An 11793-nucleotide genomic window follows, 5' to 3' on the forward strand; every position below is an offset into this window, starting at 1 on the left:
CTTTCACTAAATCTATGCTTTTGTTTCTTAACTCTTTAATCTCTCGTGCTATAATTCTGATCGGTTCTTCACTATACGACATATTGGACTGAATATCAATTTCTGCCGGAGAATTTATATGTGAAGGATTTGATCAGTATCATCATAACATGCATACATGAAACACATTATGAATCTTTTCCAACTCTGATGGTAATTTAAGTCGATATGCCACTAGCCCTATTCTCTCTATAATCTCATAGGGCCCAATAAATCGCGGACTCATTTCCTTTTGCAACCAAATCTAAGAATCTTTTTCCATGGCGATACTTTCAGAAACACTCTATCACCAATTTGAAATTCAATATCTTTACGTTTCAAATCAATACACAATTTCTGTCGATCTAAAGCTTCTTTCAAACTGTCATGAATTAGTTTCACTTTTTCTTCAGTCTCTCTGATCAAATAAACTTTGTGAATCTTTTTCTCACTAAGCTTAGTCCAATATAATGGAGTTCAGCATTTACGACCATATAAAGCTTCATACGGTGCTATATTTATGCTCAACTGATAACTATTATTATACGCTAATTCCACCAGCGGTAAATATTTTTCCAAGTTGCCTTCAAACTCTAAAACATAGCAACGAAGCATATCTTCGAGAATGTGAATCACTCTCTCAAACTAACCATCGGTCTGAGGATGAAATGCAGTGCTAAAATATAAGTGTATATCCAAAGCCTCTTGCAAATTCTTCCAGAATCATGTTGTAAACCGTGGATCTCTATCCGAAATAATGGAAATTGGCACTCCATGCAATCTGAAAATCTCAGAATGCACAATTCAACTAATCTTTCAAGTAAAAAGCCTGTACATACTGGAATAAAGTGTGTATATTTCGTCAAACGATCAACAATAACCCAAATAGCATCTCTCTTTTTCAAAGATAAGGGTAATCCTGATATGAATCCATCGAACTCTATCCCACTTCCACTCAGGTATCATTATTGGTTGTACCAGTCCTGAAGGAACTTGATGTTCGGCTTTAACCTGTTGACAAATCAAGCATCTTAACACAAAATCAGAAATGTCACGTTTCATGCCCGACCACCAATAATTATGTCAAATCACTGTACATCTTAGTACTCCCCGGATGAACAAACAAGCTACCGTTGTGTGCTTCGTGTAGAATTTTTTGTAGAAGCTCAGCATTCTTTGGTACACATATTCTACCTCGGAACAATAAACAATCATCAAATCTGATCTCAAAATTTGAGTCAGTAGTCAACTCGCACTGTACTCTTCTAGCTTGCAATTCATTATCACATTTCTGAGTCTCACAAATTTGCTATAAAAACATTGGTCTAGCTTTTAACTCAGCTAAAATTGAACCATCATCAGACAAGCTCAATCACGTATTCATCGCTCTCAAAGCAAACAAAAATTTTCTATTCAAAGCATCTGCAACTACATTTGCTTTTCCCAGGTGATAATCGATCACTAATTCATAGTATTTCAACAATTTGAGCCATCTTCGTTGTCTCAAGTTCAAATTTTTTTGTGACATCAAATACTTCAAACTCTTGTGATCAGTAAATATATGGCACTTTTCACCGAACAAATGGTGTCGCCAAATCTTCAATGCAAATACGATCGCAGCCAACTCCAAGTCATGTGTCGGATAATTCTTCTCGTGCATCTTTAATCATTTGGAAGCATACACTATCACTTTACCTTCTTGCATTAACGCACATCCTAAACCGTTTAAGGACACCTTACTAAAAATCACAAATTCTTTACCCGACTCAGGCTGAACCAAAACTGGTGCTTCGATTAACTGTGCTTTCAACAGGTTAAAACTCTCTTGACATTTCTCGGACCACTCAAATTTCACATCTGTTTGCAATAGCCGAGTCATTGGTGTAGCAATCATTGAAAAACCTTTAAAAAATCTCCAATAATAGCCCGCTAATCCCAAGAAACTTCTGACCTCGAAAATGTTTCTTGGTGGTTTCCAGTCGACAACAGCTGTAATCTTGCTCGCATCAACTCTGATGCCTTCCACCGAAACAATGTGTCCCAAAAATCTAACTTCACGGAGCTAAAATCCACACTTTCTAAATTTAGCAAATAATTGTTTATCACACAAAGTCTGTAACACAATTCTCAAATGCTCAGCATTTTCAGATTCATTTCGAGAATATATCAATATATCATCAATGAACACGACAACAAATCTATCCAAATACGGTCTAAAGATTCGATTAATCAAAACCATGAATACTGCAGAGCATTAGTTATCCCAAATGGCATAACAAGAAATTCATAATACCCGTACCTGGTCCTGAATGCAGTTTTCGGCACATCTGAATTTTTAACCCACAACTGATAATAGCCAGATCGCAAATCAATCTTTGAAAATACTGTTGCTCCTTTCAACTGATTGAGCAAATCATCAATTCTTGGTAAAGGATATTTATTTTTAATCGTGACCTTGTTAAGCTATCGATAATCAATACATAGTGTTATAAATAAAGATAAAAAGTAAAATAAAAAAAAGTAATAAATAATAGGTGTTTATAAAGAAGTTGGGGCACACGACCATGCTCATTTCAGCCAGTGCGTTTCGTGGTTTTTAAAATTGGGCACATTGGTGCACATGGCCATGTTGCACGACCGTTTCATTTTTCGTTCGCTTCTCCCACGCTTGTGTTGTTTTGACAAGCTCGACCATAGTCGGTGGGCACGGACGTGCCCCATGTCCGTGTTAATTTGGCAGGATTGCCCACGGCCATGTCGCACGGCTGTGGCAACTTATCGAATCCCGTGTTGGGGAAACGTTTTTGCTCTATTTTCACACGGCCGTATAGCATGGCCGTGTTACCACCCGTGGTATCGGCACGGCCTACGGCATGCCCGTGTGCCTGGTCGTGTGGTTCTGGAAATCCTGTGTTTAGTGACCCAGTTATTGAATTAAATGTTAAAAACTAAAATTTAAAGAAGTTAACACCGTTAGTGCTCGAGTTGCCTCCCGAGAAGTTCTTATTTATAGTCTAAGCTCGACTCTACCTTGTGGGTATATTTAGGTAACTTAGTGGAGCTGTAGCTCCTCTTTATCGTCTTTGAAATTCTCACCATTATAAAATTTGAGACGATGTCCATTTACCTTAAAACTGTCTTGTGATGGATGACTTACCTCTACTATATGGAAACATAGTTTGGACTACGAAAGGACCTGACCATCGTGATTTAAGCTTTCCAAGAAGCAATTTGATCCTTGAGTTGTATAACAGGACAAGATCTCCAACTTCAAATTGCCTTTATTGCTTCAAACGAGCGTCGTGGCGGCACTTCGTTGCTTCCTTGTATAGGCACGAATCTTCATATGCATTGGCTAGCCACTCATCTAACTCGTTCAACTGCATCAACCTATTTTCACATACAAGTTTGGGGTCAAGGTTTAGAAATTTTATAGCTTAGAATGCCTTGTGTTCTAACTCAAATGATAGATGACAACTTTTTTCGTAAACAAGTCAATAAGGTGATGTTCTTATTGGGGTCTTAAAAGTAGTTCTATAAGCCCATAAAGCATCATCTATTTTCATCGCTCAGTCCTTCCTGTTTGACCCTACTGTCTTTTCTAGAATACGTTTGAGCTCTTGGTTTGCTACTTCGACTTGTCCACTAATTTGAGGATGATAAGAGGTAGCTATTTTGTGGTGAACTCCATATTTCTTAAGGGTCTTATCAAATTGGGCGTTACAAAAATGAGGTCCTTTATCAGTGATAATTGCTCTAGGGGTTCCAAATAGAGAGAATAGTTTTTTATGGAATTGTACTACCACTCTAGCATCATTAGTAGGTAAAGCTTGGGCTTCCACCCATTTAGAAGTATAATCAACGGCTTCTAATATGTATTTATTCCCGAATGAGCTGGGGAATGGACCCATGAAGTCGATACCCCAAACGTCAAATATTTCACATGAGAGCATATATGTCTGAGGCATTTCATCACGTTTGGATATATTACCTGTCATTTGGCATTTGTCACAAGAAGCAACATACCTGTTGGCGTCTTTGAATAGAGTGGGCCAATAAAAACTTGATTAAAGGATTTTATGTGCGGTCTTATTTCCACTGTAATGTCCTCTAGTCGGTCTTAAGTGGAAATGTTCCATGATTTTCAATGCTTCTGTCCTTGTAACACATCTCCTAATGATTTGATCTATACATATACGGAAAAGAAAAGGGTCTTCCCAAAAGTAGTTTTTCATATCAGTGAAGAATCGTTTCTTTTGCTGATGTGTCAACCCTTTTGGGATAATATTAACGGCTAAGAAATTTGCAATATCTGCCAACCAAGGTACCTCAGAATTAGATATAGCAAAAAAATTTTCTTCAGGGAATGAATTATTTATTTCAACGTCATCTGGCTCTTTGGTACTTGAGTTTTCAAGCCTGGAGAGATGGTCAGCCGCAAGATTTTCAACTCCTTTCTTATCCTTAATCTCCAAGTCAAATTCTTGCAATAATAAGATCCATTGAATGAGTTGAGGTTTTGCATCAGTTTTAGTCAAAAGGTAGCGAAAAGCGAAATGGTCAATATAAATGACAACTTTAAGCAATATTAGATATGGCCTAAATTTATCGAATACAAAAACCACAGGTTGTAGCTCTTTCTCTGTGGTGGTGTAATTTTCTTGTGCGACTGTCAAAGTTCTGCTAGCATAATAGATAGGTTGAAAATGTTTATCTCTTTGCTGTCCCAAAACTGCACCTACTGTAAAATCATTTGCATCTCACATTAGTTCAAAAGGTGAATTCCAATCAGATGCAATTATAATTGAAGCTTTAGTCAATTTACCCTTTAAAGTATTAAATGCTTCTAAACACTCCTGATCGAAATTAAAAGGCACATCTTTTTCTAGTAATTTAGTCAAAGGCTTAACTATTTTAGAAAAGTCTTTAATAAATCTTCTATAAAACCAAGCATGTCCTAAAAAGCTTCAATAGCCTTAACCGAATTAGGGGGAGGTTGTTTTTCAATGGTTTCAATTTTAAATTTATCAACCTCAATCCCTCTACTAGAAATTTTATGTCCTCACACAATACCTTCTTGAACTATAAAGTGACATTTTTCCCAATTAAGCACAAGGTTTGTTTCCTCATATCTTATTAACACTCGTTTTAAATTTTTAAGGTAAAGAAGGAAAGAGTTACTGAAAATCAAGAAATCATCCATAAATACCTCCATGACGTCTTCTACGAGTTCATCAAAAATAGTATCATGTAGCGCTAAAAAGTAGCAGGAGCATTACATAATCCAAAAGGCATTCTACGATAATCAAACGTACCGTAAGGACATGTAAATGTCATCTTTTCTTGATCTTCAAGAGCTATTGGGATTTGAAAATAGCCAGAGAGTCCGTCAAAAACCAATAGTACATATGCCCCGACAATCTTTCCAACATTTGGTCAATGAATGGAAGGGGGAAGTGATTTTTTCTCGTGGCATCATTTAGCTTCCTATAATCAATGGAAACTGTCCAACCTGTGGCTGTCCTTGTTAGGATTAGTTCATTCTTTTCATTGGCTACCACAGTCATGCCTCCTTTCTTAGGAGCAACCTGCACTGGACTTACCCAAGAACTATCAGAAATTGGATAAATAATTCCAGCATCTAGGAGTTTAATTACCTTAGCTTTAACAACTTCCTTCATGTTGGGGTTCAGTCGTATTTGGGCTTGCACACATGGCTTATATTCATTTTTCATTAAAATTTGTGGGTGCAAAAAGAAGGGCTGATCCCTTTAATGTCAAAAATTTTCCAAGCTATGGCCCTTTTATGCTCTCTTAAGACTTGGAGTAATTCCTCTTTCTTTTTGGGTTGCAAGTTAGATGCAATGATTACCGGTAATGTAGAGTTATTTCCAAGGAATGCATATTCCAAGTGATTCAGTAATTGTTTAAGTTCTAGTTTGGGAGGTTATTCAATAGAGGATTTTTGCTTAGGTTCATCGTTTACCTTAATACCCTCATATTCTGCTGGTCTTGGGAAGGGTTCATTGGGATTCAGTTCAGTTCCTATCTCAGAATTATCATCCCCCTCCTCTCTTTGGGCAAGACACAATTCCAACTTGTCCTTATGTATGATTTCCTGAAAAGAATCTTTAGTAGCATGATCAATAAAGTCAATAAAATAACATGAGTACGTCATCCTGTTCCCTAGAAAATTTCATGGCATCATTAATTTTAACGTTAATCTCTTCGTCACCTACTCTAAGTACAAATTTACCATCACCCACATCAATAATAGCCCTAGCAATGGCTAAAAATGGATGACCTAAGATTAAAACCACTTCAATATCCTCATCCATGTCAAGCACAACGAAATCAACCGGGAATATAAATTTATCGACTTTTACAAGTACATCCTCTATAATTCCCCTAGGATATTTAACAGATCTATCAGCTAATTGAATACTCATCCTAGTACGTTTAGGTTCCCTAAGACCAAGTTGTTTAAACATTTTATATGGCATCAAATTAATGCTAGCATGTAAATCAGCTAGTGTCTTATCAACATTCAAACTACTAATTAAGCAGGGAATAGTAAAACTTCCTAGATCTTTTAGTTTGGTTGGTAGTTTATTCTGGAGTATGGCCGAGCATTCCTCATTAAGTCCACTATAGATAGGTCTTCAAATTTCCTTTTGTTTGTTAGAAGCTCTTTTAAAAATTTTGCATATGGAGGCATCTGTGATATAGCTTCAACAAAACATAAGTTAACATGCAGTTGTTTGAAAAGTTCAAGAAATTTACCGAATTGTGCATCCATGCGGTCTTTCTTCAACGTTGCTGGATATGGGATTGGCAGTTTATATTCCTTTGGCATTGGATTATTTTCGAGTTTTACTTCCTCTCCTTCATTTCTATCAGCTTCTTGTGGTAGCTTCTTTTTAGATTCAGCTAACGCTTTCCCACTCCTTAGTGTAACTGCTTTCACATGCTATTTTGGATTGGGTTCAGTGTTACTAGGTAGACTTCTTGGTGGTATTTCTGAAATCAATTTAGCAAGCTGCCCTATCTGAATTTCGAGCCCTTGGATCGATGCTTGCTAATTCTTAAGTGCTATTTTGGTATTCTGAAAGTGAGTTTCCGACACCGAGATAAACTTTGTTAGCATCTCCTCAAGGTTAGGCTTCTTTTCCTACTGGTAAGGTGGTTGTTGAAAACCCGGAGGGTGTTATGGCCTTTGATTTTCTTGACCACCCCACGAGAAATTGGGATGGTTCCTCCAACCTGCATTATAGGTATTACGGTATGGGTTATTTTGAGGTCTAGAATTATTGTTACCCATATATTGGACTTGTTCCTCCTCGTTGCTAGGGTTGAAGGATTGGTATTCCGTGTGTACTCCTCCTCCATTTGAATTACACCTCATCACTAGATGTACCTGAGTAGAACTACACAAACCGTCAATCTTTTTATTTAAGAGTTCTACCTAGTTAGATAGCATAGTAACCGCATCGAGGTTGAAAACACTAGCTGCTTTCGTCGGCTTTGTTCTCATGACTTGCCACTGATAGTTATTCAGTGACATCTCTTCAATAAATTCGTAAGCCACTTCAGGTGTTTTGTTATTGATAGTCCCACCAGTAGCTGTGTCAATCATCTGTCTAGTCGAAGGATTCAGGCCATTGTGAAATGTTTGAACCTGCAACCATAAGGGCAGCCCATGGTGAGGGCATCTTCTCAAGGGGTCCTTGTATCTCTCCCATGCATCATAGAGTGTCTCTAGATCCATTTGCACAAAAGAAGAGATATCATTCCTTAATTTAGCCGTTTTAGCCGGCTGAAAATATTTAAGTAAAAATTTTTCGGTCATTTGTTCCCAAGTAGTGATTAGCCCTCGTAGTAATGAGTTCAACCACTGTTTTGCTTTGTTCCTCAACGAAAAGGGAAACAACCGAAGGCGAATGGCATCATCAGAAATGCTATTGATTTTAAATGTGTCGCAAAACTCCAGAAAATTCCCCAAGTGATTGTTTGGCTCCTCATCCTGCAAACCATCAAACTGAACAAATTGCTGTATCATTTGAATCGTGTTAGGTTTTAGTTCAAAATTATTTGCAGCAATAGCTGGCCTAACTATACTTGACTCAATTCCTGTTAAATTCAGTTTAGCATAATCATACATAGTGCGCGAGCAGATTCTCGATTCTTCGGATCGCAAAGAATCACGGAGGTAGCGAATTTTCCTGATTTTCAGCCATCTCCTCAGTTGTGGTTTGAATATCGTCCTCTTGCTCTTCCTCTGTGTATCATAAGCTTCACCTTATTTCTCTTCGGTTTCTACAAGCTGTGCGATTGATCTCACTATCAAAAAGTAATGGTCTCGACGGGTTTCTTCTAGTCATACACTATAAAAAAACCTGCCAGAACCGAATAAAAGAGAAAATTAGAAAAGAAAATAAAAAATTAAATTTAAATTGCAAATAAAGCAAAATAGCTAAAGTAATAAAAATCGAGTGTTCCTAATATCTTAGTTCCCCAGCAACGGCGCCAAAAACTTGATATGCTCGTCGCGATAAGTTTTGAAAATTTATAATTAATCGTTCTTGAAACTACCTATTATCACGATGAAGGCAACTGTACATATCGAACAGTAGTATAGCTTTAGCAAGACCGGATTGTCGAACCCAAAGGAACCAAGAGTACTAGTAATTACTTTCTTTTTATTATCTAGCTTAAAAATTAAGGGATTTGTTTATCTAAACTAATTAACTAAACTAAGGGTGCACAGAGAGAAAATTGGGAAAAAGCTTTTGGGAAAACTCGATTGATTAAGACAATACCCAAGGAAAAATCCTCCTAGACTTCACTTGTTATTTTACTCTGAATCAGACGATTTATTCATTTGACTTGATCCGTAGAAATCCCTAAGTTATATTATTATCTCTCTCGAGACTACGAATGTCTAACCCTAGGTTGATTAATTGAAATATCTTTCTAATTAACACTCTATTGTTTCCTTAACTTGATCTATGGACTCCATTATTAGGTTTCACCCTAATCCGAAAAAATCTTGTCACCCTATCTCTAGGCGTGAAATTAACTCCACTTAATTACGATAAATTTACTCTTAGTCAGGGACTTTTGCTCCTCTGAATAAGTGCAATAACTTGAATCAATATCCTGGAATATTAAAACAAGAATTAAGAACACATAATTAAGAACAAGTCAAATATTTATCATACAATTCAGATAATAATAACAAGATCTGTCTTAGGTTTCATTCCCCGTAGGTATTTAGGGGGTTTAATTCATAATTATGAAAGAAAACATCTCAAAAGAATAAAGATAACAAAACATAAAGAAAATTCAAAACTCCTGAAGGAAATTGAAGGGAGATTTTCAGTCTTGACGATGAATCCAGTTTTTGAGATGGATCAATCGGCTTTCCTTGAGTAATTCCTTACCTCCTACCCTGTGTGTCTCCTTTAATCCTCCTCTGGGGTGTTTATATAGGTTTAGAATGCTTAAGAACTCTCAAAAGTGGCCTTTTCCGAATAGAACTAAGCTTGGGCTCAACAGGGACACGCCCGTGTGTGATTTCTTCAGCCCGTGTGTGATTTCTTCAATCCGTGTTCAAGGCTGTTACATAGGCACGGGCGTGTGGTCTACCCGTGTAAGTCGTGCTTCGATTCTACCAAATGGACACGGCCGTCTGGCTTACCCGTGTGAGGAAGTCCAGGCCATGTTGATTTCCCATGTTGGTCCATTTTCTCCATTTTCATCCCATTTCTCGCTCTTTTTACTCTTCTCTGCTCACCTAAGTATAAAACATGAAATTAAAGGATTAGGAGCATCGAATTCACCAAATCTAAGGATAATTCATCAAAAAATATGCTAAGCATGAGGTAAAAATATGTATAAATTATGGTTTATCACACAGCTTCATCAATCCATCTTTCTTCTTTACAAATAAAATCGGTACACCGCAAGAAACTCAGTCGTGCAAAACCTCTATTCGTTAACTCTTACAACTGAGCTTTCAACTCTTTCAACTGAGTTATTAACATCGGTGATGTTCTCGGTACTAACTCAATAGCAAATTCAACCTCTCTGATCGGTGGAAACCTGGGTAATTCTTCTGGAAACGCATCTGGATATTCATAAACCACTAACACTGATTCAATCTTCGATTTAGACACTTTTGTATCCAATACATAAGCAAGATAGGCATCGCAACCTTCCTCACATATTTCTGAGCTAGCATAGCTGATATCATAATAGGCAACTATACAAATCATCGGATTTAATATGAAGAATTTCACTATTCTGACATTTCAACTCAATAGTCTTTCATCTACAGTTTAAAACAGCATCATGCAGAGTCACCAATTCATATCCAATATTACATCTAATTCATCAAATGGTAAAAGCATCAAATCGGCTGGAAAACAGTAACCTTGAGTCATCAAAGGACAATTCTTGCAAACTTTGTCAACTAGAACATACTGGCCTAAGGGGTTCGATACTTTAATCACAAATTTATTGGACTCAATAGGTGAATTCTTACTAGACACTAAATTCGTACAAACATATGAATAAGTCGATCCAATATCAATCAAAGTAGTTACATCAGTGTCATAAAGAGAAAAAGTACCAGTGATAACATCTGGTGCCGATGCATCCTCACAAGCACGAATTGAATAAGCTCTGGCTGGTGCTCGTGTCTCGAATCTCATAGCAGAATTCTTTGTTGCACTTTTAGTACTATTCATATTTCTAGTATTTCGAGATGGTCTCTCTTTGGCAACTGTATTACTCAGTCTTGAAGTCGAAAGTTTGTCTTTCTCAGGTAACTCAGGACAATCACAAATAAAATGCTCCTACAAGCCACATCTGAAACAGGCTTTATTATTCATCCAACAATCTTCAAAATACCGTCTTCCACATTGCTGACACTCAAGTTTGTTGGTTTTGACACTACCAACACTTGATACTGAAGTGGCTTGAGCTTTTAGACTCGTGTGTTGCTTCCCATGATCTTTGTTGGAATACCCCACTGAAGCAGTCAAACGGTTATAAGAATCCCTTGATTTCTTTGATGATGAATGACATGATTTACCTATTGACCTCTTTCTCGAATCTCTAACCTCAGAATCGGCTCTTCTATTTTCTTTACTAAGATCCTTGGCTTTGTGTGCTCTATCACTAATACAACAAATTCTTTCAGTTCAAGAATCCCAACTAAAAGCCTAATGTCTTCATTCAACCCGTCTTCAAACCATTTACACATAATTTCCTCAATAGAGATGCACTCTCAAGCATATTTACTCAGTCTCATGAATTCTCTTTCATATTCGGTTACGGCCATACGACCTTATTTCAACTCTAGAAATTCCTTGCATTTTTTATTAAGAAATCACTGTCTTATGAACTTTTTCCTGAACTCAGTTTGAAAGAATTCGCACGTGACCCATTCTCTCGGCACTACAGATATTAATATGCTCCACCACTGATATGCGACATCTTTCAGAAGAGAAACAGAACATTTAATGCAGTCTGTTGTTATACACAAAAACTCATCAAATACCCAAATCGTATTCTCTAGCCAAAACTCGCCTCTCTTAGGATCATCATCAACTGTAGCTCTAAACTCTTCGACCCCATGCTTTTGAATTTTATCAACAGGCAGTTTCCTTAAACGTACAGGTTCCAGAACATGAGAAGCTACCAGAACTAGTTGGGGAAAAGGTGGGGATGGAGGTTGTTGAACAGCCATATTTGTTCGGACAAACTCAG

The 11793-nt window shown here is 37.2% G+C and overlaps 1 non-coding gene across 1 annotated transcript; it reads left to right on the forward strand.

The window, feature by feature from the left end:
- The first annotated feature begins 7712 nt into the window (after window positions 1-7712).
- LOC128281892 (small nucleolar RNA R71) lies at window positions 7713-7819 on the forward strand. The gene has a single exon (XR_008272175.1). It is a non-coding gene; the product is annotated as a small nucleolar RNA R71 (small nucleolar RNA).
- Window positions 7820-11793: the final 3974 nt, after the last annotated feature.

This window comes from Gossypium arboreum, chromosome 1 (genome assembly GCF_025698485.1).
Source record: "Gossypium arboreum isolate Shixiya-1 chromosome 1, ASM2569848v2, whole genome shotgun sequence".
Classification (NCBI taxonomy): Eukaryota; Viridiplantae; Streptophyta; class Magnoliopsida; order Malvales; family Malvaceae; genus Gossypium; species Gossypium arboreum.